General features: G+C 46.9%; 1 long non-coding RNA gene across 1 annotated transcript in view; it reads left to right on the forward strand.

Annotated features, from left to right (window-relative positions):
* LOC120373641 overlaps positions 1-13,370 on the forward strand; it is a 105,378-nt gene that overhangs the window by 76,655 nt on the left and 15,353 nt on the right. The window contains exons 2-3 of the long non-coding RNA XR_005585620.1: positions 11,761-11,868; positions 12,671-12,790. This is a non-coding gene — a long non-coding RNA (uncharacterized LOC120373641). The remainder of the gene's footprint in view (positions 1-11,760; positions 11,869-12,670; positions 12,791-13,370) is intronic.

Below are 13,370 nucleotides of genomic sequence, written 5' to 3' on the forward strand. Positions count from 1 at the left end.
ATTGCATGAGACAAACCTGAAAATCGCAGAGGGAGCTGTCTGGGGACCGGGGTATGATGATGTCACTCTTCTGACTCCGGCCCCATTGCTCTTCCGAGAAGCTTCCAATGTGTGCTGCATTGCAGGCATTGCTCCCTAGCCCGTAACCTCCTCCTGAAGCCTGCCTGCCCCGTCTCTTCCTCTCCCCTGTCCCTTCTCCTGTGCCTGGAACTTCCTGCTCACCCCATTGTGCCAGGACTTCACCTTCTCTTCAGTCAAACCCCTCCTTTCAACCACTTCCTCCACTGAGCCCCCAAAGCATCCCCATGTCAGGACCATGCCGTCACCACCCCGCTATTTAAAGAGACACTCTGCCACCTCCGTCATGCAAGCCCTTGTGCCCAGGCCTGGCTTCATGCCTGTGATTTGTCCTGCTGAAGTCCATAGGGCCACTCACCTGCGTAAAATGACTAGTATTGGTATTTGCTGGGGTGGGGCCGAAATTGACACTATTCTCGGAGTATCCCAGTGGATTTGTACCCCATCTTTGTCTCTGTGGATTGTAAGTTTCTGGGGGCAGAGAACAGGTCCTCCCTGGAGCCTTGCATGCTGCCTGTGCTTAACTAACAATAACAATGTTCCATGCAAGTGCCCTCAGGTTTCTTGGGGTCAGGGCAGATGCTGTGGTAATAGGCACCACAAAAAGGCCTCTGCATGTGGCATAATAAAACAGTCTGACAAATGGCCATTCATTGTAGCTCCTGTCCCTTGCTCCCATTCAGAGTCCCCAAAACACTTCACCTGCCTAAGAAGAAATAGCTGAGTTCTGTTTAAAACGACGGATGTCGTAGCAGAAAAGCCATCTGAGGAATAACAAGAGCCAGTCTTGTTCAGTGCATGAGGCTGGCCACGCCAGCAGGAGCTATGGCGTGAGGCCGGCAGGGCTCACAGGAATGTGTTCACCCAATGCCTCTGGAGCAGCATGTGCACATCTTGCTGACTTCTCATTTTTAAAAGATGTGAATGTAAAATGTTGCTCTCTGTCTCTGTAAGATCTGCAAGGGAAGCGGGGCTTTGGGAGGGCTATGAATGCTTGTGACTTTCTCCTCCTGTAACTTGTGGCGTGCTGACAGAGAGTGATTTCATTGGGATTAGCCAGCGTAAAGCAAAATGCAACGATTGCAAAGAGGTTTCCAATCTAACCATTTTCAAAGATCTTGTACTTCTGAGTAACGGATAGAGTAACGAGCACGTTACCGACTGTTCATTGTATGTGCATGTCACTAGTCGTCCCAGAGCTTCAGGGTGATAGATGCTATATGAGTAACTAATTCCTCCTCTTGCTATATCTTGGGGAGGAAGCCTCATGTGGACATTTCTCTTGCAAAGTCCAGGAGTTCTGTTGGCCTCAAATATTTTATTTTTCCACAACGGGGGACTCTAATTCTGATTTAGACTCTTTCTTTGGCCTGCATGTAATTTGCCATAATTCAGAGGGTTTTCATAAGTCATGCTGCATATGCTTAAGTGATAATGAGGTATTTCCATGCTGAATCACCAAGTAATGATTTACAACGATGATTTTGTTATTAAATCTGCAGCCCCTGGTTCCAGAGAGTAGCTTTCTGAAGCCGTCTGTTTGCTAATACATGGAGACACTGGAATGCAAGCAGAAAATATTATGAACTCATCATTAGAATGCTGACATATTGATGTGACACCTGCACCTGCCTGCAGGGTTTTCCAAAAAATGCTCTTGAATGTAGCTGACAGATTGGTTATTTTCAAATCCAGCCTGCTTGTTTAATGTGCTGGAGCCAAGCTCATAAACAGCCTATGTAGGCAGCTAACTCTAGAAAACACATCCAATGTGAAACTGGAGCTGTTTGGGCAGTTACTCTGTACTCACTAAGTCTTGAGTAACCTCCAAACACGAGCTAGCCCCACTTCTATCCTCTTCTCCCAAACCCAGAGCTGCAGGGACAGAGGATTCGCTGACAGTCATGCTTAGCTGTCTGCTGCCCCACAGCATCGCTCCATCATCACGGCTTTGGGGGTTCTAGAGAACCTGCTTGTGCACAGCCACTTTCCCCAGTTTCTGAGTGGAGGTTAAGGTCACCTAGGGGAGTCACACTCCGTTCCAGTTTGACTTGCTTTCGTAAGTATGTTGGAAACCAAAACCAACCCTGATTTGTACTCTCTCCTGAGCCTGGTCTGTACTGAGTGCCTGGGAAGCTTTGCTGTTCTAGAACGAGAGGTTTTCTTCTCTCCACTTTGAGAAGCTGACTTTCCACCAGGCCAAAAACTGCTGTGGTGCTTGGGCATGGTAGGTCTGGTAAGCCTAGGCTCTAGGTTTCTTTAAATCTGAGACGGCCCATGAGGTGAGGCCCAGGGCTGCAGGGGGTCAGTGGATCAGTTCGCTGGGAGCAGGCGCTCAGTGTGAGGTGGGACCAATGGGTGGCACAAGGGAGATGTATTCCAGCCCCAGTGTTTGGACTCCGGTCCAAATTTCCCCACAGTTCAGAGTAGTTCAGATCTCGGGTTTGGGCTTGGGCCCATTTTTAGTTCCTATGGAAGATTTTCTGCTTACCTGTGTGGGACCTGCGAGACCAAAGGGGTCCAAGCCTTGCATAGCTCTGCAGTAAAGGAAGGGGTGTTTGTATCGCAGACACACCCTGACTGTCCAGGCTTCTGATTATCCAACCCTCCGGCCATCTGACTCTTTTGGATGTTCCAAGACATTCCGGGCAGACTTGTACTCAGTTTACTAACTGAACAGACACGAATAAGAATTGGGATTTGCTGACCACCTTACGTGAATAACTTCCTAACATTTGCATGTTTAAGGCTTGTAACTGTATCGTCGGTTCACAGCTGATTTTGTGGGTGGGGGAAAATGAAGAGACCTTAACGTTCCGCTAGCAACTTTGCTGGTGCACAGCGAGCGATTTACCGGAAGCCAGGATTCAGGAGCAAACATTCCCACCCGCAAAGTCTGGTTTCGATAGCACCAGCAGCGGCACAAGGCCTATTATGACATCATGTCCCTTTTCTCTGCTGCTGCTGCTGTTCCTTCCCTGGTGCTAAGGGCACCATCTACTCCCAGGACACAGTGCAAAAAGAAACAATGATGATGTAACTTTCAGCGAAGCTGATGGCTTTGGCAAATTGACCTCAGCTGTCCCCACCCTGACCCCCTTGGAAGGCAAACCAGATGGGATTTTTTAACAGATTCAGTGGGATGTCATCACGTGGCAGTAGAGCAGTTTCTATCAGTGGTGATATCACCACAGGGAAATGTGAAGAAATGCATCAAGTGGGTTTCCTTCCTCGGGGCAAGGGTGAAACAAGTCTCCAGCTGTTGCTTTTATTCATGTTCAGGGTCCCAAATAACCGCATCCCTTTGCACACGTTATATTTACTCCGGGATCCTAGCTACAGAGCAGGACCTCCCACCCCTCCCCACCCCTCCCAAACGGGCCCTGCTGATGAGTGGTGGAAATTACCAGGATCCAAGCAAATCGCTGCTCCCAGCCCCAGGACAACGCTCAAGGTAACAGCGAATGATGCTCCCGTGGGCTGTTTCCAGGAGGTTTTAAACATTTCGATATTTTCTGACGTATCAAAAATCCCCAAATGACCAATAGCATTTGCAAATAGGCGCAGGTGAAAGCTGCAGGTATTCAGAGTTCAGTAAAGACACAGGTGACCTCTATGAGGACAAGGCAGAGGAAAGCTTTGAGTGATGTGATTGACAGGAATATCCTTGATTGATCTTCACTTCAGTATGACCCAGACTAGTTACAGGTGTCAGATGAAGTGACGTGAAACACGCTCTGCACACAGGGGAATATTGGCTAAATGCTAGTCCCATTTCTTCCCGGGTTGGGATCGGAGCTATATAAAGCAAAGGGACAAGACTGTAAATAAAGACTCCTCCTCAGCCTGGGCTAAAGCGGGACGGAACTCCACAGGTCCCTTCTCATGTGTGCGCCTCTTTGATTTACAGCTGAACAACGCGCCCTAAAGATGCCTCAATGCGGGATAGCCAGCTAACTGGGTGAGCCGTCATCTCGCTGCTCAGCTCTGTGCTGAAGCAAAGGGGCACGGGTACGAAAACATTGGCTCATTCCGATCTATTCAGGAGCGCTGGGTTTCCCTGGTTTCCCGGGCTGACTTTCCTGCTTCTCACAGAAATCACTGGAAGACGTCTCTCCGTGCTTGACAAGCCAGCCCAGCAAGGGAGCGGGCACAGTCCCAGTGCATGTTCTGGAGGGGAGATGACTTGCAAAACCCAGCTTAGCTCCTGGGTGTCAGGTAACTACAGTCTGACAGTCGCTCACTTTTCCCTAGAGCTCTCTGTGGCATCGATAATTAATTAGCAGAAGGGTTGTAAAGACTGTGTAACGGCTGGGTGCTGTTACTTCTCTGTCATCTCAAATACGGAGTTGAAAATTTTTATTTTGACACAATGTAGCTTTTCCCAATGTAGTTTTCCAGAAACAAGAGCCCTTTGGAACCAGTTTGCACGCAGGGATCTCCACTGAAGAGCTGACAGCCGGCAGAAGCTGCTTCACCACGGCTGTTGGTAAATGGCTATGCCAAGACTTGCCCATGTGGCTCACACGCCAATTACCAAGTCGAAGCTGAAGACTGAGAAGTGCTGCCTGACAACCATGGTATCAAATGTGGCAGAGGCCAAATCCCATGAAGTGCTGAGCCCCTCCTGCAAGGGGCTGGGCTCCTTCAGCTCTCAGCCAAGTCGATGGGCCAGCACCGGGCCACAGAAGTCCATGAGAGCCGAACGCACCCTGCATCTCACGGCATCAGTCCTCACGATCAGAGAGACCCTTTAAAAAGCAAGTTTATAGTAGCAGGGAGGACTTAGTGCTCCTGGGTCGTTCTACCATCAAACACCCGCCCCGCATTTCCAGCTCCTTATGCAGTGTGGTTATCTAGATAACGACACCAGTTAGCAAAGAGAAGGAGGCACGTGACTCCAGAACAAATCCTGGCCAAGCTGTGGGACGTGACTAGTGATTTTTGGATGCTTGATTTTCAGAAAAGCAGCCAGCCCCTGAGAATCAGGCCCCTTTACGGTGTGTCAAGTTAGGCACCTCCAAAAATGGAGGTGCCAAAAATCCCTGGTCACTTCTGCGAGCCTTGGCTGGGCCCATTTCTGTGCCAGTGACCTGGGGTTTTGTCCCGTTGTTACTTGGCCAGTTTGGCAGGATGTACCTTCTCCCTTCGCACTAGACCAGCGATGGTCCCAGAGGACCAGCCGCCTGCAATGTTTAAATAAGCAGCAGTTAGCCCCGTGCTCAGGAAACGATGGACATTAACAACCTTGTCAATTATTGTCCTTAAGCTTCCCTCGAGAGAGGTTCATCAAAAGATCCCTGTGGACCAACTCCAGCTATGCTTGGATACCCCTGATCCATTTCCTGCATGAAATCCTGAAATGGGAACGAAATGGTGCTGCTTCTGGCTGCTGCCTGAGCTCCTAGCTCTAAAGGGTCCCGGGTCCCCGCTGGTTCTATGAGCAGCTTTTTGAGTGAGTGACCATGAGAGTGACCATGACAGCACGAGAGTGAGGGGATGGATCTCAATAGGTTTTACTGTCACTGGTTCCGGGTTCCAGAAGGGCAATTATTGCTCAGAAACTGTTCAAAACTCCTTCCACGGTCCCACGGAGGGTCCCATTCCTTGTAGGTTTGAGTAGGTCATTCTGAGATATCTCTGTTTCTCTTTGTCTTGCGTGTCTCTTCTGTCTCTGCGCAAAATAGCAAAAATATGTTAACCCAAACCTACATTTACAACATCCACTTGACACACCACCACCCCGACGCCTATTGCCTCTTTGCTACCTAATTTATTTAACTTGCTTTAATTAAAGCAGATTCAGATTCGATTCTCAGCATTGACATGTGTTTGAATCTAATTTGTAGTTCAAGTTCAAATCTTTCCAGCATAGCTGGTGTGTAGAGACATAAATAATGTGCTAGATCAGCATGGTGCTGTCCACTTCTGGATCTTTTCTCTGGCCAGAACAGGTTCGTGCACACCGATGTGTCTGGCAGGGCTGTGATAAAACGAGGAGGCACCCATGGGTGTCTCCCATGTTCCAGCTGCCTGTGCAGCAGCAGCAGCCACTCAGACTGCAACTGCAGACTGACTGCGCTGCGCGCCATATGATCTCTGTCTGTCAATGGCAAAGTCAACATGACATGAACTGAAAAATCACTGTCAGCAATTAGCGAAATTGTCATGGGATCCAATACATGGTTCTGTGTGTGTTCCCAGTGGGACTGACTCTGAACCCCACTTGCCCGAAGGCTGGAAGGGGCTGGGCCCATCGCTTGCTCTAGAACTAAAATGTGAAGTTTAACAGTGTCCCGGGATTTGTCTTCTGCAGATGATAGTTAAATGTAATAAAAAAAAAAAAAAAAAAAGAAAAAAAAACAAAAATCCAGCAGGTCTCAGACAGTCAGTTCTCTCACTCTCCAGTTCAGTTTTTGACTGAGAAATGACTGTGGGATTTGGCCCTGGCAATGTCCTGTTAGGAACATGGAAATCACTAGCTCTGCACCTGACTTTCAGACCAGTTGTCCCTCTGGTTCTGAGAGTGGCCAGCACCCGATGCTTCACAGCAAGGTACAGGGCCAGTAACTGCCTGACCTGCCTGTCGGAGACTGACTGACACCTGAGCAGTCCCACCCAGCTCACCAGGGCTGCTCATCTACATGAGTGTTTGCAGGGGGGGGGGCTGTGGTCTCAAACTAATAATTAGGTCACAATAACAACAATAATGGCCAAAAAGCTTAATCATTCAATCTGGGATGTGGTATTATTAGGAGTGTTGTTAGGAGAAGGGAGAAGTCTTTCTCTCTCTCTTGCACTGATTAGGCCTCAGCTGGAGCATTGTGTCCAGTTCTGGGCGCCCCATTTCAGGAAGGATGGGGACAAATTGGAGAAAGTCCAGAGAAGAGCAACAAAATGATTAACGGTCTAGCCCTAAAGTCACACGGCATGATACCTCCTGGACGAAAGCTCTCGGGTTATTCAGTCTCTGTGAAACATGCCAGGCCAGCTGACGCACCTCCGAACAAAGCCCCCCTAGATGCCTATTAATAGCAACTAGAGGTTGGTGAGTTTCTTGAATAACTCTCTGTGAACATTCACGCAAAGACTGGCTGGGTTTGCACCCCTTTGCTTGCTAACCATCACTGTTCCAGCCAACAAGTACTGGTAGGAACCTTCCCAGGAAAAGTAACTGTCAGCAAATAATCCTACCACAAACCTGAGTCTAAGAATTACGCTCACTCAGTCCTGGAACAGAAGCATCAGAACCACCCTCCAGGAGTGGGACTAACCCATTCTGGGAATGCCACAGCTAGGCACTGTGAAAGGCCTTTACTTTGCCTATTAAGCTGTGACATACACAGAGCACCGCAGCTCGCCTCCTGGAGATGCCAAAGATACCGGTAAAAACTCTTGTTGTGCGGCGAGCCCTGTGGCCAGCCTGCTTGGATGATCCTAGCAATTAATTCTTCTGAACGCTGACTCGAGTCAAGCCCTGCCTTCAGCAATCTCGTTTGGAAGCCCCCATCCGCCTCAAGCTCAGCTTATAGAAAAAATCCAGGCCTGATTTTAAAATGGCCAGTGATGGAGAACTCACCACAACCCTTGGAAAACTGTTCCAATGGTTAGTTACCCTCCCCCTTAGGCAAGGTCAGGCTGGCAATAGCTTCAACTTCCAGCCACTGGATGGCACTTGACTTTCCTATGCTAGACTGATGAGCCCATTATGAAATATTTGTTCCCATGTAGATACTTCCCTGCAGGTTTCAGCTCCAGCGTGATGCAAGGGGCACGAGATAGTGAAGCCGTGTGCCACTAGCCCCCTCGGGTGCAGAGCAGGCTGCCGGTCTATTGCCGCGTTTGGTGCCGCAGCTCATGCTGTACTATCGAGCCAGCCACAGAACATTCCTGCAGAGACGCCAGGGCGCTCGGTAAATTCTGTTGAAAAACTTGGGCAGTGTGAAAATTTCTTGCAAATGTTGACCAATGTACAATGTTTGCTCACTGATTTTTAGGAAAGGTAGAAGATGAACTATGTCATGTACTGTCCGGTTCCTACGGTATGCATTGATAACTGGTAATGTAGCATGACAGAAGGCAAAATATTTCCTGTGTACCTAAATTCTAAGGCCCAAAGTTCCCTATGCCGGGGCAGAGAGAGAGGCACATTCTCACCAGCAAAGAGCGGGAATATGTAACTATGCCCCCTAGAGAGTCAATATACAGAGACCAAGATACTCGATGGGCTGCACATACATTGTGTTCAAATTTCTCTCTCCTAGCAACCTGTGTTCTGCCATTTCTGTCAGGGAAGCCATTCACTCTTGTACTGCTGGAGTCACATTGACTTTCCAGGGTCAGTAAAACCTTTTTTTTTCTTTTTGCTGCGAAAATGCTGCTGATGAGAACCCAAGAGACTTTTTTTTTAACAGTTCCTACAGCCCAGAAATCTAGAACTCTACAACTGAACGGGACCTCGGGAGGTCTCTAGTCCAGTCCCCTGTTCTGAGGCAGGGCGAAGTATTATCTAGACGGTCCCTGACAGGGGTTTGTCTAACCTGCTCTTAAAAACCTGCAGTTATAGAGATTCCACAACCTCCCTAGGCCATTTATTCCAGTGCTTAACTACCCTGCCAGTTAGGACGTTTTTCCTAATGTCCAACCTAAATCTCCTTGCTGCAATTTCAGCCCATTGCTTCTTGTCTTGTTCTCAGTGGATATGAGAACAATTTATCACCCTCCTCTGTATAACAACCTTTTACATACATGGCTTGCATCCGAAGAAGTGAGTATTCACCCACGAAAGCTCATGCTGCAAAACGTCTGTTAGTCTATAAGGTGCCACAGGATTCTTTGCTACTTTTACATACAGACGCCCCCAGGGTTACACAAACCCGACTTACACAAATCCGCACTTAAGGAAAAAGTTCCATAAGCTAGAAATAGGAGTTTGTTTGGTTTTTTGGTTTTTGTGTAATTGTCGGGTTTCCGACTTATGAAAATTCGAGTTACTCAAGTCATTCCGTAACGCTTGCGTAAGTTGGGGAGCGTCTGTACTTGAAGACTGTTGTCATGTCCTCCCTCAGTCCTCTCTTCTCTAGACTAAAGAAACCCAATTTTTTCAATCTTCCCTCATAGCTCATGTTTTCTAGACCTTTAATCATTTTTGTTGCTCTTCTCTGGACTTTCTCCAATTTGTCCACATCTTTCCTGAAATGTCGCGCCCCGAACTGGACACAATGCTCCAGTTGAGGCCTATATCAGTGTGGAGTAGAGTGGAAGAATTACTTCTTGTGTCTTGCTTACAACACTCCTGCTAATACATCCCAGAATGATGTTCACTTTTTTGCCACAGTGTTACACTGTTGACCCCTCATTAGTTTGTGATCCACTATCACCCCCAGATCCTTTTCCGCAGTACTCCTTCCTAGGCAGTCATTTCACATTTTGCAAGCGGGCAACTGATTGTTCCTTCCTACGTGGAGCACTTTGCATTTGTCCTTGTTGAATTTCAGCCTATTTATTTCAGACCATTTCTCCAGTTTGTCCAGATAATTTTGAATTCTAATCCTGTCCTCCAAAGTGCTTGCAACCCCTCCCAGTATCATCTGCATACTTTATAAGTGTGCTCTCTCTGCCACTATCCAAATCACTTATGAAGATAGTGACTAGTACCAGATCCAGGACAGACCTCTCTGAGTGCAGTTTTTCAGCCATTTGTGCACCCACCTTATCGTGGGTTTGTCTAGGCTACGTTTGCTCATGAGACGCTCAAGTGAAGACATGGTAAAGACTCAGTGCCGGTGCATTAGGAAATTGCATCCCAGTGATGATGTTCTCTCCCTACAACAGAGGACAGTCTGTATGTTCTCCCCGCTGCTGGCATGGCAATCCTCAAACACGGGTGATCACAGCCAGAATTTGTGTGTGGAAACACAGTCAACATTAGATCTGGTGGACAACTGCATAGACGCGGACCAGTCATTTGAACCTGGTGCAGCTGTTTGGTTTGACCATGCTCATGACTCTTCTTACCTGTGAGGGGTGAAATCCCCCTCCCACCCCCGCACAAGACCAGCACAAGGCATATGTACCACTTAAGTCCCATGTAAGCAGTCACTGAGGCTAGGCTTATCCAGACAGAGCCATCAAACCTTTGGAGAGTTTTTCAATGTCTGTTTCTGATTTGCAATGAGCAAAGGGACTGTAGGCCAGAAGGACCCATTGTGATTATGAACACCTGCCCTGGGCCAGAGCACCTCACCCAGGGATTCTGCATCAAGCCAATAACTTCCTTTTGCATTCAAGCAGATCTTTTAGAAAAGGCATCAGGCTTGATTTAAAGACTCTTGAGTAATGGAGAACCCATCAATCCCCAGGTGAGTTGTTTCAATGGTTAATTCCGGTCCCTGTTAAAAGTGTGCACCTTATTGCTAGTTTGAATAATTTGTCCGGCTTCAGTGTCCAACCACTGGATGTTGTGATGCCTTTGTCTGCCAGGTGGAAGAGCTATCTGCTGCGAGAAACCTCTTCCCATGACGGTACTTGCAGACCGTGATTAGGAAGAGATCTGGACACTAACTCCCTTGGGGGAAGAAAGGGGGGAAGTGACGAATGAAGGTGGAACAGAATACAAGAAAAGTTGACATTTCAAAGCCATACAAAAATTTTGTTGCTAACTCGTCCCAGTGAAGGGGGACTGGAAGGAGACAGCTGAGAATGGCTCAGAGTCAAATGTAGGTCCAAAAGGAGGATGTGTGGCAGGGTGAGATTTGAAGGGCAGTTGGTTTAGAGCTCTGTGAGAAGGGACAGCACCAGTAGAAGTAGCAGCCCCCATGTGTGGACGGCTGTGGAGACAGGACTAAGAAGTAGCTGAGATTGGCAGATAGCAGATTTAAAGTAGATGCACTGGAGGTCTGAATGACCAGGTTGTAGAAATCCATGGAGCGTTTGCATACCCCTTGTGAACTGTGATTCCACATCTTTAAAGTTGCTTGTGACAAGCAAGGTTGATATTTTCATCTGAGCTTACAATGTCTGGGGCAACACAATCACTCCCACAACAGGGCCAAGAATAGCAGTGGCTTTGGCATTACTCTTGTAGGGTAGTCAATAAAATGAACAGCGTGTAGCAAGCCATCCCTTCGGGTGGACTAACCAGTGCAGGAACACTCTTTTAGCACTGTGCTAGCTGTGTTTCTAGTTAGCTCAACTGAAAAATGCTGTTTTAGCTACAGCTTGGTTTGCTTTATTTTCAAGGTATCTAGTAGCAAAGAATGGGACACATTTACCAACACCATTTTCTACTCAAGTTCATTGCTTTAACTGTCTGTAAAGCGCCCTGTGCACTAAATAAATAAATAAGCATGGTACATTTTTAGTTCACGTTCGCTAGCGTATTATCCCTGCTGTATCTTTCGCTTTCTTCTGCCTGAGACTGAGCTCTGCCTGAGATACCAAGGCCAAGCCCTCCTGGCTTCCACAAGCAAATACACCAGCCTGCCCCCAGGCCATTTGCCTGGCTTCGTCCAGCGCAATTACAGCAATCCTGTTCTCGCTACGCTTTTGTGGTTTAAGGAAATAAGACTGTATTCCTCCTCTTGTGCTAATTGCTAAGGGACTGAGATGCAGGCTTTGGGATTCCAAAGGAAATAGTGCCATGAATGTTTTAATTATAGTGGTTTTTACTCTCCACCGCAGACTGGACCAGCAGGCCAATGTTCTGTTTGAAGTGCTAGAAGCTAATACAACATCTGCAGATTCTGGCAGAATATTCAAATGGGAGATGCAACCACAAGGTGGCTAATGGTAAGACACTGAATGGGTATCCACAGCTTTCAGCAAATGTACTAGAGCTTTCCAGTATGGATTAACTCTTTCACCAGGGCCTTTAAATTGCTAGCTGGTTTTATTCTATTGGCACTATGTAATCAGTGTCAGATGTGGCGATCCTAGCAGGCTGTGTGGAGAACATAGCAAGAATGTATAATGCAATTAGATTTGACAACCTATCTTCCTGGGAAAATCAATGTAATCTGTAATAAAGTTAGATCAACCAGCTGAAATTGCCACTGAGCTACTGCTAAATCAAAATGAATTTCTCTCACGAAGGAATCCTATCTGTTTCACCCCACGCTAACTTGTCAGGTTTAGTTGGAGATCAACACCTTAAGCAGTGAAGCATGTGCATGGTGCTTTCACTGTTTTAAATTAAGAGCAAAAGGCAGATTAAATGTCCTGGTTCATGCAAACAGCAGAGCCATTTGGCTGAGGAAGCAGCCTGCAATACTTGACCAATGTAGCTGCAACCAGCCTGCAGCTCACCCCAGCAAAGCTTGTCCCCTGTAGCCTAGGCCTAGCGTAGCGACAGCCTTTTTGGAGTCTGCAGCCATTCACTTTTATTGAGGAAACAAACCCCTTTTCTCGCTCCCCCCCAATCCCTTCCCTCTCTTCTTGTGCCGGCGTGAGGGGTTCCCCAAGGGGTTGTCATTTAGCTTGACAGTGTCACTTTGATTTGGTTTTTACAGGTTTAGGTTCAAATACTTTTTAATTTAAAAGAACTAATGAAAATGAAAAACTTGGTCAGTATCTTTCTTCTCTTGTACTTCAGAGGCTTTTTGGCTTTTTCATTTTCTCTTGAATGTCCAGTCTTCCCAACCCGGACAGACAGAACCCGGCACTGTTCCATGAACAGACAGACACCTCTGTAGCTCAGTCCTGCTGTTAATCAGTGAGTAGACAGTTAACTGCTCTTTCCTTTGAGGATATTCCATTTTCTGACTATACATCCCCTACCCTGCTCAACGAGAAATGCAATATGGTGGTGAATTTGCTTTGCTTTATATTTTGCTATATCTTTAAAAACTTTATTAGAAGCCTAAAGGGGACAATTAAATTCCTATCTAGCTGTTTTTCCTGCATAAGAATGCATCAGATTTACATTAGATGCTGATTCATGTCCTACTTTTTAGAGTTAGTTTTATCGGTAGAAGCAATGACTCTTTGAGCATTTCAAGGACTTATGCTCTTCAGCTAACGAACTAGGTAAAATGCAGCATTTCAGGAATGTTTGCAGCTGCTCCTATATTTTCAGTGTTCGTTAGGAACCTTATAAGGTACTGAAAAAGACACAGAGACCATCAAGGTCTGCATCTATAACCAATATTTCACCTTCAGCTGAAAGCAAAGCATGAAATGCTTTAAAACTGACAATTACCATCACCAGGGGCAAAGTGAACAATCTCTAAATCCCAATTAAATTATAGGGTTTCTGATCATCTGCCCTGCAAATCACTCTTCAAATTGACACT

This window comes from Mauremys reevesii, linkage group 10, assembly GCF_016161935.1.
Source record: "Mauremys reevesii isolate NIE-2019 linkage group 10, ASM1616193v1, whole genome shotgun sequence".
Lineage (NCBI taxonomy): Eukaryota > Metazoa > Chordata > Testudines > Geoemydidae > Mauremys > Mauremys reevesii.